Here is a 16888-nt window from a genome sequence, read left to right on the forward strand (position 1 = left end):
AATCAAATCCAGAAATATATGTTATACATCAAAACTAAGTTGGGTTTAATCCAGGAATGCAAGATTGACTCAATATCCAAAGATCAATGTTAATCACCACATTAATGAAATAAAAATAAAAAATCATATGATTACCTCTATGAATGCAAAAAAAAATGATAAAATTCAATATAATTATATTAAACAACAAAATTATTAAATGTCATATTTATATTAAAATAACCAAAAAAGCTTTAAACCTCTTAGAAAACTAGGAATATGGGGTGGGAGGGATGGGGTGACTAGGTGATAGACACTGGGGAGGGTATGTGCTCTGGTAAGCACTGTGAATTGTGCAAGGCTATTGAATCTCAGATCTGTACCTCTGAAACAAATAATGTAATATATGGTAAGAAAAAAAAAAGAAGAAGAAGAAGAAGAAGGTAGCAGGAGGGGAAGAATGAAGGGGGGGAAATCAGAGAGGTAGACGAATCATGAGAGACGATGGACTCTGAAAAACAAACTGAGGGTTCTAGAGGGGAGGGGGGTGGGAGGATGGGTTAGCCTGGTGATGGGTATTGAGGAGGGCAATTCTGCATGGAGCACTGGGTGTTATGCACAAACAATGAATCATGGAACACTACATCTAAAACTAATGATGTAATGTATGGAGATTAACATAAGAATAAAAAAATTAAAATTAAAATAAAAAAAAAAAAAGAAAACTAGGAATAAATATACCAGATAAAACTCTTAAATGGGTTTTAAGTCAACTTCTAAAGCCCATATTCCCAGGGAAAGGATTCAAAGCTGAGCCACTCAGATTGACTCTAAAACCCAGCCTTTTTCTATGACACTCTCACAGTGGTCATGAAAAATATTTTTGTTCACATACTGTCTCTACAAAGATTTTGAAAAGGTGTACTCCTTTGACAGTTTTAAGTCACAGCTCAAATATTAATTATAGATTTAATAGTTGTAAATGATGTAATTTCCAGTGTATTGCATATTGCCTATGTGCTTTAAAGAGTATTCCAACAAAACCTGATATTATGAAAAATTTATGGGAAATGTCCACCATATAATCTACCTGGCAAAGTCAGTCCTCACTGTCAAACCAATCAGCAAAAAATAAGACTCATTCTCTGTTAGAAAAAGTAGGACTCGGGCGCCTGGGTGGCTCAATTGGTTAAGCGACTGCCTTCAGCTCAGGTCATGATCCTGGAGGTCCCGGGATCGAGTCCCACATCAGGCTCCCTGCTCAGCAGGGAGTCTGCTTCTCCCTCTGACCCTCCTCCCTCTCATGCTCTCTCTCATTCTCTCTCTCGCAAATAAATAAAAAATCTTAAAAAAAGAAAAAAGAAAAAAAAAAAGAAAAAGTAGGACTCTAATTTTTACTTCAAAGGAATGTGTAATTACATAGCCCAGTATCAACCATATTGTTTCAGAGTTCTGAGAAAGATGATGGATGACAGAACTTTGCCACTAGTTTATAAACTAGTGAAATAAAGCACCCACTTTGATGCTCTTTATAGAAGCTCTTTGTTTTGCCCTCCTCAGGAGCCATGCATTCTCAAACACTCTCTTTTGTTTGGCACCCAGGAGATTTTCACAATCTAAAGCAATGCACCATAGCAAGATTCAAGACAGGTAAGGAGTATGCCTTTAGTTTATAAAGCAGGAGATGGGCAATTGTGAAATGGGAGTGGAAAAAGAAAATCAGCAGACCGCAGTGTTCTCAAACAGACGGATTTTAGAAGAGAATACTTAGAAAAGTTGAGGATTTGGAATGGGGTTCCCATAAAACCATATGCACCCACATACCCCTTGGGAAGTCTTTATGCACCCTAGGTACAGATTCCTCAGAAGACTACTGCAGTAGATTACCAGAATCCTGAGCTTCAAGATGTCAGTAGACATCTTTAAAAAGTGAAACTGATAATTTTTATTTTAACAAAAAATGTTAATCTGGTATGAATTCTTGGGTGTAAGTGAATAACGATACCTTAAAAATGACTCCATCCTGGAGAATTTGTTTTTTTTTTTTTTTGATTTTATTTATTTATTTGAGAGAGAGAATGAGATAGAGCATGAGAGGGGGGAGGGTCAGAGGGAGAAGCAGACTCCCCGCTGAACAGGGAGCCCGATGTGGGTGGGACTCGATCCCAGGACTCCAGGATCATGACCTGAGCCGAAGGCAGTCGCCTAACCAACTGAGCCACCCAGGCGCCCGAGAATTTGTTTTCTAACAGCGATCATCTGCAGTCTATGAGAAGGGACTGTCTTGGCTGGAAACGGAGACCATGTTCTTATCCCTCTCCTTCTTCTCACACTAAGGTGAGCTTGCCAGCCAGGGAGCCCGGCACAGTGTGATTCAGGGTGTCGGAGCTGTCTCTCCAGGCAGAACTGCCTCTGGGGGCCCAGGGACAGACTTGCTCCTTGTGGCAAGGCTCCATCAGCAGCTCTGTAGGGTCTGTCCCCCAATCCAGATACAGTGCCCAGTCTGCCTCCTTCCCACTCACCACATTCTCCCAAATTCCAGGCCTCCATACCCTCAAATAGTATGGCACATGTGAGTGTGGAGAATTGTTGAGCACAGGAGAATCTAAGCCAAATCAAACTAGGAAAGTCCATCTAGTGTCCTATCAAAACCCCTTTAATGCTGCCATTAAAAAAAATTTTTTTTTTAATTTTTTAAAAGTCCTTGCAAAAAGTGGTCACTTTTCTATTTGTAGAATTGCAGCAATTATTTTCTTACATCTCAGGTTGAATTCACAGGTGTTCAGAATGATCTGATAGATGTCTAGCTGAATTCAAGGGACCAGATGAAATGAGGGTCCCCTACTCTTCCACCATCTTCCCTCATTTTTTTTTTAAAAGTCCTTAGACTCTTTTCCCTGACTGGCTGTTCTGGTTTTACCCAGAACCAGGTGGGGGTAGGTAGGCTCAGAGCTCTGGCCCCTCAGCTTCCCTTTTTGTCCCTACTTCCCACCCCAGTCATGCCTAGGAACCTCCACAACTTCTCAGAACACAGCTCTTAAAGATGCCACCAGGCTGCTCCCCAAACTGTGGGACAGAGGCAGTCAGCCAGCCAAGGGCCACAAGCCTGGTCCCAGCCTTTGTGATTCTGAATAACAGCTGGATCTTAAGGCCCAGTAGACATGAGCCTCTGAGAAGCAGTCCAGAGCTCCCAGGCTTGCCCACCTCCAGCTGGTGAGTCTCCTGTGGCAAATACTTCATGCCTGCCCTAAGCACCGGGCAGCAATTTTCTCTCAGCACCCCCACTCACCCCCCAAATTTAGAGCTTTTGCAAATTCTCCAACTCAAACAACTAAGAGTTTGAGAACAAAGCCTGAGGCAGGGAAGAAGAGTGGGACAGAACACTGCCCAGAGCCTCAGGAGACCTGAACTTCTGCTCTGGTCCTGCCACAAACTCAGAAATCACCCTGGGTAAGACATGTCCCTTAATATAAAAAGGAGAGTGAGAAAACCCACCTGGTTCTGGATAAAACCAGAGCAGTCGGTCAGAAAGAGTTCTAATGATTAAAAGGAAAAGAAAAATTAAAAGTGAATGAGTAAATATTGCCTAGGAATGCAATGTTAAAACTCTTAGGGTGAGAATTGTGATTTTCTGAAAATTACTATTTTTTATGGCTCCTATGCCACACTTATGAGTTTAAACTAAAATTAAACAGCTGTTTACATAACACCCTAAAATATCTGTATAGAAACCAGCAGAATCACTTCCAGTATCTACGTATCTATTACTACACATGTGTGATACGAAAATTTTGATGGGAGCTCAGTAGAAAAGGCAACAGAATTTCTCAAACAATCCTGCAGCAGCAATGGGTTCTCTGTTACTATCTGCAGTTACCAAGTTTTGCTTAATATATTATGGTTATTTTTAAAAACACAAATAATAAATGGTAAAAAAATATTTAAAATAATAATACTGTTTGCTTAGGAGCAGGTAAAATGCAGACAGTAGGAAGGCAGAGCTCTACACCTCACTTTTTACTAATGGTTCTTGCATTTATTCAAGCACAGAGCCAGTGAACTCAGCCAGTCAAAAAAGGACACACAGTATGATTCCACTCCTAGGAGGGATTTGGAAGAGTGAAATCCATAGAAAGTAGAATGGTGGTTGCCAGGTGCCGGGGGAGGGAATAATGGGGAGTTATTTTTATAGGAACAGTTGGAGCTTGGGAAGATGGAAAAAGCTCTGGGAACGGATGGTAGAGATGGCTGCATAACAACATGAATGCACTTGATGACCCTCAACTGGACACTCAAATGTGATTACAAAGGTAAATTCTGTTGCGTATTCTTTTACTGCAACTTCTAAAAATAAATATCTATTTGTAAAGTCACAAGAGAAAAAAACTTTAAATTGAGAAAAATCCTACCCACTGACTTAATCTTTCCGGCAAATTAAAGAAAAATTTCCGTTATTCTATTTTAGTGGCAGAATGGGAGTGTTCTAAGAAGCATGATCCACATACTAATGCAACAGCAATGTCCTGAAAAGATGCATATAAATTGGTCCCATGACTAATTTTTACAAGCAAACAGTTGCAAATCTGTTGATATTAAATGATATAAAAGTTTTTATATAGGCTTTCTATATACACATAAACAAGAGGAATATAAATGGGCAAAATTTAACACACCATAAAAATGAGGTTTCATGCGTCACTGTGAAAACACTTTACTACAATATCTACTAATAGCTTATACAAATTTACCACTCTTTCTGCATTAAAAAATACTAGAAAATGTATGGAAGAACCAACTAGGAAGATTCTATTTGTAACGAAAATGTGCTACAAGTTTGTGCTATTTACTTTCAAAATGCTTTACTACATTGCTTTATGTACCTGATGAACAACCCATAAACTATTTCTCTCTTCTATAACAGGAAATTAATATAGAGAAATTAATGCCTTCTTTTGCCACATCACCTATGATGGTGTGGTTTGATGGGTATTTAATAATACATCTTAATATTTTGTAACTAAAAATATAAGGATTTTTATTTCCTAAAAAATTATTGATTTACTTTTCTGAATTTTATTCTCCTTGAAATGAAAAACTAAAGTTCAATCAGTTTACAACTTATGAACTTGTCATAATCCAGAAATTTATTTGCAAATAATTAATTTGAAATTTAGAATATCGCAGAGAAAATGTTACAAGTGCTGGTCAGTTTCCCAGCCAACCATACATAAGTCTGTAAACTTTAAATCTGAAGTCCAGCAGGCAATTATCAATCCTTCTACTCCATCACACCCAGGAGAGTGAATGCCTGAACTTATTAACAGCACTGAAGATAGTGTACTAATTTCCTCAATCTATGATTCCTACAGAAATACTAAGTCCCAAGGCCTAAACTTTAGAGCAACATTTAGTTGAGTTTCTTGTTAGAAATCAAAGTTCTCCCAACCTTTAGAAATCCATTTAGCTCTAGACAGGCCAACAGAAAGATTCTCTGGCATACAACTCTAGTTGAAGAAACATGGTCCAGTCCTCTCCAGTCCTCCCAGACAGACACATGGCCCAATACGACAAAATTCTTCTGATTTCTTGTATAAAACAGGGAGCAAAACAAACTGCCTACACAGGTATACTAATGGAGGGTCCAAAACTTACCAAGATTAAGCTGACATTCTCCAGCCTGGAATTAGGTCTCTTAATCAGAAGTGCACATTAGAATCAACAGGGAAGCATTCTTAAAATTCACATACCCTGGTCTCCAACCTGAGTTAACTGAATCATAATCTCTGGAGATGTGTTAAAATCATACATATTTTGAAAAAGCCATGCAAGTTACTTAGATATACACCCTATCTTAAGAACCACATCTTTTGAGGACTTTACAAATAACTGTTCAATAACCACATACAACTACAAAAAGCAAACCAAAATCTGCGTTCTTGGTTCCATTCACCTGTCCATGAAGTAACAGAGTCAAATTCCACCCTCCAGCCCTGAAATAACTGGCCCAAAACCAAGCCATGTAGAAGGACTCCAAAAAATCACAATGAAAAGCTGTCAGGATCTGGTGGTTTGCTTTTCTTGAGGATAGCCAGATTATTCGATTCAAATTCTATCCTCTGTGAGTCTTGTCTCTAGGGAGAGAATCAATTAAAACACACCACAAGATTATCAACAGAGAATCAAATCCAAGAAAACACTGTCTCTGTCTCAGACTAGAGTGAAAAAGGAGCAACCCCATTTTTGCACAAGTCAAATTATTTTGGTACACCCTAGTTAAAACTGCAATTCCACCTGCCCCTGGGCAGCTGGATGCAGCTAGAGAGAGAGAAAAAAAAATCACAAACATACTGGCTGATTAAATTCATCACCACGCATATCATATGAACACAATATTCCTGACAATCTCAGTACACTCTCCCAGGACGGTTGCTCTCCCACCCTCCAAAATTACGATGTCATATTGTGCTGGAAAGAGGTAGCATCAGAGGCGTAAGGCTGCTATTCTTAGAAAGGCCTGCTTGCAAGGTTAGTGATGATTAAGTAAGATAATCCACGAAAATTGCTTAGACAGTGCCTGGCACACTGTAAATACTCAAATATTAGGCTGCTGTTACTCATCTGGTTGCCCAGGCCAAAAACATGGGCTCTGTCCCATGACCAACCAATCTAAATTACCACCACAACACTGTCCTGGCATACTTTTATTTCTTTATAGCTCTTACTGATGTCTAAAATAATTCTATTTATTTTCATGTTTATTTCCTGACTCCCCCACCCCAAATTATGATGTAAGCTCCATGATAGCAGAAACCCTGCCTGTCCTGGTCATTGTTGTATCTCCAGAAACCGGTACCCACCACAGAGGAGGTAAGCAATAAACATCTGCTAAAATGAATTAATTAGTGTACTCTAAAAACATTCTTTTGAAACAAAAGACTACAAATCTTAAGGTTACTTATGTTCGGGTAGAAAGCAATTTCCAAGCCTCCTTGCTTTAAAAACAAATATATATTCAATGGCTTTCTACTGTCCAGAGTCAAATTCAACTTACCTAATAAGCCTTCTGACATGGCCCCAACTCAACATTCCAAGTATATTTCCCACTATTCCCTCACTCTGCTCCGAGCCCATGCTTTTGAGCTTTCCTGTCTCCATAGTCTTGTACTCTTCGTTGCACTGTTCCTCTCTGCCGGCTAAAATGCCCTCCTATCTCTGATTCACAAAACACCTCTTAAGGGTCAGCTCCAATGTCAGCTCTGTGACTGACCCTTCTCCATTCCCCACTCTCCTTATCAAAAGCAATCTCTCTCTCATGCCTCCTCTAATGCACTTACATTCTCCTTAATTCCTTGAGGACAGGAACCACATGCTGTTCATCTTTATTGTTCCCACACTCCATTATACACATAATTGCCACATCCCATTATACACATAATATTTATTATACACAATAAATATTCATTGAATTAACTTTAAACAGACCTCCTAACCACACCTTCTGCAGACATCACTAACAATAAATACATACTGGAATTTGTGTTAGAGACACAGTAAGAGATGATCCTTGGGGTGACATATATAAAAAAGTAATTAATAATCCAAGATAATTCATACTGGCTGCCAAATGAGCACCATAAACAAATTTTATAGGCATTCAGAGAGAGGGTAATCAACAGAAGATGACATGGCTGAGAAAACTATCATTTTAATGACCATCTGCAATTTTAAAATTAAAATTTAATTATAGATATCTATAATGCATCCTTTTCTCTCTTCCACACAATAACACTGACTCAGAATCATTAACTCAAAACCACACATTAGAGAAGGCATTACTTTGAGGCAATCAGGGAAAGGCAAAGAACACCATAAAACTTTACTGTAGCATTAATATTCCCTAAAGCAAATGTTATGAATAAATTGCAAACTACAAAGCCAAGTATAGTGGAGACTGTTTGTGGTTTACCGAGAATCCATTCCCTCTTCCTAAATAGAATCCAATTATTATTTACACTTCCCTCACACAGCCCACGTACCTTAATAATCCCACCAATGCAACGACTAGTTCAAGAATAGACACAAGACCTAATTCTGACCATCAAGACTGGAGAGGAGACTTTCTGGGTTTCTGTGAAAGGTAAAGTCTTGCTCCTCTTGAGAAGGCTACAGGAAGCCATGTCTCTCTCTCTCTCTCTCTCTTCCACCTGAACAACGATGTTGCTCCAGTGCCATCCTACAACCTTGGAGAAAAATAGCTTTAAGAGAAGACTACACTGTGGCAGCAGAGAGACTACGAGAACCTGGATATTTGATAACACCGCTGAGCCACCAACCAAGAAGCTTACCCTACCTCTACCCTTGATAGCTTAGCTAAAATATTCCTTATTATTTAAACAAGTTTGCATTGGATTTTCAGTTATGTATAGCCAAAAGCACACCATCAACCCCCCTCCCATTTTTGTTGCTTAATCAACAACCTTTTCTTGTTATTGTACTAGCATTTAAATTTTCTTTTTACTCCAACCACTGAAGTCAGGACTTGTACCATTAGAAATTTGACCTGTTTCTGCTACAGAATCATAAAGTCAAGAAATAAAGTACAATGTTCAAAAAATTCCTTTCAAGTTCATTTTAAAGGAAAGACCGTTTAAAAACAACAAAAAGACCTGAGGTCTATAACAGGCCTGTTACAATAGTTCTGAAAGTATCACTGTTTAGAAGAAATATAAAGATGATGTTTTAAATTTCAAGTGGTAACTACATGTCACTAAATATAAACTCTATTTTTATAGATATACAAGCATTTCCATATTTTTATCCAAAGGGACATAAAAGTGAGATAGGTATCATAATTATATTATTCCAATTTTTTTTGATAGAATGGCAATAAAGTATTTTGAAAATATTTTTAATAACAAATGAGTCACCAATAAAATTCACTGAATTCAAATCCTCTTCTATTTCCTAGAAGATACAGTGAAAATTCAAAAGATTTTAAGATAATTTGGTCATAATTTTACTGCTTTCCACTGAATACTAAAATCAAGATTCTAAATTTGTTAAAATTTGACTTATAAAAGAAGATTATGGGGGTTAAAAACATTTTAATAATATTATGATATTTCTTTCTACCTTCCACAACTAATACAATTATCTAGCATGAAGTAATAAGCATTCCATAATTGTTTGGATTTATTATTGCCAAAATCATTAATGACCACTCTTTGACCTCTGATCCATATTTCTGCCTCCTGAACATTCTACTTGGATGTCACTATCATTCAAACAAAACTGAAAGTCTATAGACTTAAATATTTTGCTATTTTTTTTTTAAGATTTTATTTATTTATTTGACAGAGAGAGACACAGTGAGAAAGGGAACACAAGCAGGGGGAGTGGGAGAGGGAGAGGCAGGCTTCTCACAGGGCAGGGAGCCCGATGCGGGGCTCTATGCCAGGACCCTGGGATCATGACCTGAGCCAAAGGCAGATGCTTAACAACTGAGCCACCCAGGCGCCCCAAACATTTTGCTATTTAGATTGCCCTCTTTATCAAATTCTATTTCTTTCCTGATTTCTACAGAATTGCTTTAAAGTAGGAGTTCCAGACTTTTTTTCTTGATAACAACTGACTCAATGCTGAGATTTGACTGTATTAAATTTTAATTTTATTGCCTATTTATTCCATTGTGCATTTACCAATTCTTTCATTTATTGAATAAATATCTGGGTAACTACAATACACCAAGTACTTGTGCTAGGTATTGGGGATGAAATGATAAGCAAAATACACATAGTCCCTGCCCTGGTAGGGAAGTTAATATATTAATCAAATAAGGACAAACATAATTTAAAATAGTAATATGTATTGTAAATTAGGGACTGTTGTACATATATTTTTTGAAACTGGTATATTTTCAATCACCTTTTAATCCTTACTATTTACAATTTCTAAAAATTACCACAAAGGGTAATGTCAACCAGGGATGTCAACCAAGCTGAATCCTCCAGCTCACAGAACTTATAATGAATGTGCTATCAGAACAGGTCATACAATCTGTGACTAATATGATTTATTGTGAAAGAAGTCTGCATCCCCAATAGCCATCAGATTGACATGCAAGGTTATTATGATGAAGTCATTTTTTAAAACGACCTATTTCACATTTTCGTCACTATTTCATTATAAAAGCTGCTTTGAAAAATGGCCCTAGCTTGTAATAAATCACATTTAAACATAGATCAGTCTATAACAGCATTATTTATAATAGCTAAAGAAAATTGGAAATAGCTTAAATATTGAAAAAATATTGTAATGCCCAATATATAACTGTGTATCTATCTATTCAGTGGAATATTAAGCAGACTTGGAAAATGGTTATTATGAAAATTTTACAATATAGAAAAAGAGATTATACAATATTGGTGATAATGATAACAAAAACGTATTGAAGGCTTTCATGGGCCAACATTTTAATATCACATACTAAGGAAAAATGATTTCACAGTTAAATTCACAAAAGATATATATACAGTAAAAATTTTTACATTAATCACAGTCCCAGCAATTCTGGCAACATATTCTCTTCCTCACTCCCTTCACACACTGCACACAAAGAAGATATAACAAATTAATATAGTAGGAAAAGTGTATCAGTTGAGATTCAGTTCAGCTCTACCTAACAAAAGTCAAACATAGCTTAAACAAAATTAAAATGTATTTCTTTTTCAAGTAAAATAAGTCTGAAGCTAAACAGTCCAAGTCCTGGTAAGGCAGCTTGACAAAGATGTCAGGAATCCAGGATGCTTTCAGTTCACTGCTATGCCATCCTTGGAGCATGGTCCTCATGGCCCGATCCTCATGGTCCAAGCTCTGAAAACACATGTGTTCTGTGTAGCAGAAAGGAATAAAGTGGGGGAAGCCCCCCTTCTGATAAATAACACACATCACTTCTGCTTACACCAACTGACCAAAACTAGTCATGTGGCCACAACTAACTGCAAAGAGAGCTAGAACACAATCAACCAAGTTTTGTTAATAAAGAAGGGGAGCCCTATCAAAATTTCAACAGTCTTTTCTGAAGAAATGGAAAAACCAATCCTCAAATTCACATGGAACTGCAGGGAGCCTAGGATAGTCAAAAACTCTTGAAAAAGAAGAACAAAATGAGAGAACGTACACTTTCCAATTTCATAATTTGGTACAAAGCTACAGTAATAAACTGAGTGTGTGGTACTGGCATAAGGATCAACATATAGATCAGTGGAATAGAACTGAGAGTCCAGAAATAACCCATATATCTATGACCAGTTGATACCTGAAAAGGATGCTAAATCTATTCAATGGGGAAACAATAATCTGTTCAACAAATTACACCAGGATAATTGGATTTCCACACGCGCAAAAGAATGTTAGACCTCTACATCATACTATATACAAAAATTAATTCCAAATGGATCGTTAGTTCATTTACTGTCCTTTCACAAAAGGACTTTCACTTTATTTAACTGCTTCACATGATTTATATTTCTTCTGCTATAACTCCCAGTTATACCACAATTCCAAATTCATACATATTTCCAAGGCACAGGGAACAGGGAGCATTTAGATTACATCCAACACATACATGCACACAAAATAACCACAAGTTAAATTATGACCAATAGTACCAGAAATTCAACCATTATAATTGCCCTCACTCACTTGTATCTTTTTTTTTTTAAGTGGGCTCCACGCTGGGTGGGGCTTGAACTCACAACCCTGAGATCAAGACCTAAGCTGAGATCAAGAGTCAGATGCTCAACCAACTGAGCCACATAGGCACCCCCCCTTGTATCATTTTTTGTAGTGATAACCTAAAGAAAATCGTTTTTTAGTTTTACTAATTTAGCTAAATATGTGTATGGACTAGTGACATTTGTATGTTGGTGCCATATAGCCTAAACACTCAAAGAAAATTAGTCTAAACTGAGCATAATACACTAGTCATCTACAAAACTCCATATCCAGGGGCACCTGGGTCGCTCAGATGGTTAAGCGTCTGCCTTCAGCTCAGGTCATGATCCCAGAGTCCTGGGATTGAGCCCCGCATCAGGCTCCTGGCTCAGCGGGAAGCCTGCCTCTCCCTCTCCCTCTCTCCCAGCTCATGCTCTCTCTCTCTCTGTGTCTCAGATGAATAAATAAAATCTTTAAAAAAAACAAACAAAATTCCATATCCAATCTGCTAGGATATCATACACGATTCATGTATAACTCTTCACATTTTAGAGGCTGGGGACCTTCAGAAATGAACAACGTTAAAGAAGAAGAAATATAAATCACCTGAAGCAGTTAAATAAAGTCAGAGTCCTTCTGTGAAAGGACAGTAAACTGAACTAAACATTTCCTCGGTATTTCTCCATAAAGCTTTCTGGATTTTCAAAACAAGGAATTCGGACTCAAATACAATCTGAGCCACATGCAGACAATTTCAGGGGGAAAAAAAGCTAAAACTGCTTTACCTGAAAAATCTTAGCATTAATAAACATTTAACAATTAAAACTGTTTAAAATCCAAATAGTTTCTACTGCAAAACTACACTCTTACAAAAGTTATCTTTGTATATTCTAGAATTGAAACATAAGTTAGACACTGCTGCAAAGGAAGTATCACCACGGCTGGGGAGAAAATTCCTTTATCATTCGCAAATACTAGTTATATTACATCATTTCCTTTTACTTCTTTGCCTCTTTAAATGGGATGGCTGAAGTTGTATTTTTCAGGGACATATCTAACTGAAAACAAAATATGCAAGACTACCATAAATACTTTATCATGACCCCAAATAACTATTTTAAACTATGGATGTTTCGATCTAAGCACTCTGCTTAGTATCTACTTTAAATTCTTTTCATTTTAAGGCATTAAATCTAGAAACTAAAAAATGATCACCACTTTAAGATATAAATATCTTATGTATGGCTTTACTATTTTTAATGTTTTCTTTTTCCTTTTTAGCTAAAATGTGAGAGTAAACACAGAACTTTTTTATTATTTTTTTAAGATTTTATTTATTTATTTATTTAGAGAGAGAAAATGCAGTGGGGGCAGGGGGACAAAGGGGGAGAGAGAAAATCTCAAGCAGGCTCCACGACCCTGAGATCATGACTTGAGCTGAAATCAAGAATCGGACACTTAACCAACTCAGCCACCCAGGCACCGCTTCAGATTTTTTAAAGTAATTTCTACACCCAATGTGAACGTGGGGCTCGAACTCACAACCCCAAGATCAAGAGTCACATGCTCTACTGCCTGAGCCAGCCAGGTGCCCCCAGAACTTTTTATTTATTTTCCTCAGAACTTTTTAAATATACAATCACCAACAAAATAAGTGACCAACAAACTGGAAAACAATCAAAATGACCTTGAACAACAGAAGTAGTCAACAAACGAATCAGAAGAATATCTAATGCAAGGAAACAAAGTATTATGTTATTGTTTCGGTCCTTTGGGCTGCTATACTGAACTACCACAAATTGGATGGCTCATACACAACGGAAATGTATTTCTTACAGTTCTGCAAAGGTGGAAGTCCACCATCAAGGCGCCGGCACGGTGCATTCCAGTGAAGGCCCTCTTCATGCTGGCTAGCTAGCACCATTTCACTGTGTCCTCACATGGTGGCAGGGCTTGAAAACTCTCTGGGCCCTCTTTCATAAACGTTCTAGTCCCATTCCTGAGGGTACCACCCTCATGCCCTAAGCATCTCCCAGAGGTCCCACTTTGTAAGACCATCATCATCTTTGGGGGTTAGGATTTTACCATACAAATTTGAGAGCGACACTAACATTCAGACCATAGTAATAATTTAATAATAATTTGTTTAGGGGTGTGCTTTTCAACACACATCCTAATGTTCACATTAAAAATGAAGTCATCCTCTAAAAACCTGACTCAGGACCAGTCAGAAATCTGACCAGTTTCCCAGTTAGGCCTATGTCTCAGCAACTCCCTGAAACAAACTTCTCTTAACTCGGCCCTAAAACAGAAATGAAAAGGATAGCTCAATTATTTAGATTTCAAAAATATTTTCTCTGTGAACAGGTGAAATTCATTACAAGAAGACTCTCATTTAAGGTGAGGCTTTTTTTTTTTTTTTTTTGCATTTACAAGGAGCAACCTGGATTTAAGAAGACTCAAGAGCAGCTGAGCGCTGCTAAAACAGAGCAGCCCTACAGCTGTGTATCTGACAAGAGTTCTGATGGCCCCTCTCACGGTACCTGGTAGCTTACTAGTTGACAGAAGTGATCATTATATCCACCATTTATATCACTTGTGTGATTTATTTTGTCTTTACTGCTATTAGAGTTCTTCTGGTCTGTGTCCAATTCCACAAACAATGAGTACTATGTGTGTGCTTGGGTAACCTTTGAAGGATCTGTTCATCATTAATGTAAATACATAGAATTTATCCTATGTAGCTCTTTCAGGAATAAACCACACTCCCCAGATAGACAAAGACTATTTACAAATTGCCATCTATGAGAATTATCACTAAAGAAGAAAAAAGACTGATCTGCTCAAAGAATATCCTGATGAATTCTAAATCCCTATTTACTGTATCCGGTTTTGAGCTCCTCAGTTACAGGACTTAGAAAAAAAGTTTGGGGGCACCTGGGTGGCTCAGTTGGTTAAGCAACTGCCTTCAGCTCAGGTCATGATCCTGGAGTCCTGGGATCGAGTTCCGCATTGGACTCCCTGCTCAGCAGGGAGTCTGCTTCTCCCTCTGATCCTCCCCCTCTCATGCTCTGTCTCCCATTCTCTCTCTCAGATAAATAAATAAAAAATCTTTAAAAAAAAAAAAAAAGAAAAAAGTTTGAAAATAAGATCATGAGGAAAGAGTAAAGGAATTGGGACTTTTTAACTCTGCAAAAACTAAAGCTATTTTTTAAGTTGCCCATTTTATTATTCATGAAACACAGATCCGACTGTCACTTTAAGAAAAAACATCAGGGGCACCTGGGTGGCTCAATCAGTTAAGCCCTGGACTCTTGGTTTGGCTCAGGTATTGATCTCAGAATCCTGGGATCGAGCCCTAACATTGCTCCACACTCAGCACAGAGTCTGCTTGATATTCTCTTCCTCACCTTCCCCCTATGCCCCTTTCCCTGCACACATGCACTGGCGCACATACTCTCTCAACTCAAATAAGTTTTTTAAAAAAAGAAAAAGAAAAATATCAGGCCCCAATAAGCACTACCACCCTCACTAAACTTTCCCTTCCCATACATAGCATAATTTTGATTGGATCAATATTCAGTGCTTTCATTACTATAACCATGTAAATTATTACTTTTCTTTCCTATACAATTTTTTTATTTTCTTAGTAATTGCTTTCTCATTTGCTTCATTTTCTAAGCAGCCCCAGACTCTCCAGACTTCCAAATGTCCTCTCAAGATGTCCATTCACATCAGTGTAGAAGTATCTCCTGTCTGGATTGACTGACCTCGGTGTTGGGTGCAAAGCTGCCATTCTGTATTCTCCCCTCTCCATCATCCTAGGAAATCCCTTTTTCTCTCCCCTGTATTGGACCTCCTGCTTCCTGTATCCTACACTTCCTCATCTTAGTTTATTCTCCTGTTACGTTCGAGCTAGGGCGACCACCTCATCAGTCTGCCTAGGACAGACTGATGGCTTTCGCACAAGTCCCAAATATGGAGCAATTCCTCCGTCCCAGGTAAGCCTAGATGGGTGGGCTGCTTACCCTATTGGGAGCCTATCGACTGCAGAAAGTAAATTTTTTAAAAACTTGCATGTCTAAATATGTCCTTATCCCATTCTCACACTTCTCACACTTAAATTTGGGTCAGAATTCCAGTCTGGAAATCATTTTTTTCAAACATTAAACATTGCCTTTTAGCTTCCAGTCTTTGCTGCTGAGAAGTCCAAAGCCTTTCTGATTGCTGACCCTTTGTTTTCTTTCTCTTTGGAAACTTTCTGAGTCTGGTGTTTGTCCCAAGTTCTGAAAATTCCAAAGTGTACTGACTGTGAATCTTGATGTGAATTTATTTCCATCCATTGTGCTGGGTGGGGCCCCTCTATAGAGAAACTCATAACCTTCAGTTCTAGAACATTTTCTTGAATTATTTCATTGATAAATTCCTCCCCTCTGCTCTCCCTTTTGAAATTCCTATAATTCAGATTATTCAGAACTCCTAAATTGGCCTATAATGTTTTCTCCTCTTTTCTCTTTGTAGTTTTTGCTCTATTTTCTGAGAAACTTTTACTGCTTTACTTTCCAACTCTTGTGCTGAGGTTTTAATTTTAGCTATCATATTTTTAATGTCAAAGAACTTTTTTCATTCTCTTCTTTTCCCCTTTATGACATCCTGATTTATTTCAGTATTCTCTTACCTCTGAGAATAGGAATAGTTTTCTTTTTGAAGTTATGCTTTCCCTACAGAGTCTGTTTCACGTAAGTTTTTTTTTTTTTTTTTTGTCTGTTTGCTTGTTTGGAGCTATGCCTTATGCAGTAGAGGCTTTCCTTGGATATCTGGCAATCTTTGGCTTCCTATTCATGTCTTTCTATTCATCCCATATTAAGTATGAGAAAATGAAAAGATGATCTGAAGCTCTGAACCCCTGGGTGAAGCCCACTGAACAACGACCTTCACTTTAGTGTGACTGCCTCAGCCCTCTACTGAAGGATCCCTGATGTCTGAGAAGACTTTTCTAATCTGTCTTTTGTTGTTTTTAAGTCGGTTCCACACCCAGCATGGAGCCCAATGCAGGGCTTGAACTCAAGACCCTGAGATCAAGAACTGAGCTGAAATCAAGAGTCGGACACTTAACCTACTGAGCCACCCAGGCACCCCTTCTAATCTGTTTTTGTGATGAACGCCTGTTCTGGGAGCCAAGTAGAAGTAAATA

The 16888-nt window shown here is 37.9% G+C and overlaps 1 protein-coding gene across 3 annotated transcripts in view; it reads right to left on the reverse strand.

Moving 5' to 3' along the window:
- The window catches only part of CDC42BPA (CDC42 binding protein kinase alpha), a 727403-nt gene that overhangs the window by 365894 nt on the left and 344621 nt on the right, over window positions 1–16888 (reverse strand). The gene's annotated exons all lie outside the window — the stretch shown is intronic.

Source organism: Leptonychotes weddellii, chromosome 6 (genome assembly GCF_054177405.1).
Source record: "Leptonychotes weddellii isolate Sample4059 chromosome 6, ASM5417740v2, whole genome shotgun sequence".
Lineage (NCBI taxonomy): Eukaryota > Metazoa > Chordata > Mammalia > Carnivora > Phocidae > Leptonychotes > Leptonychotes weddellii.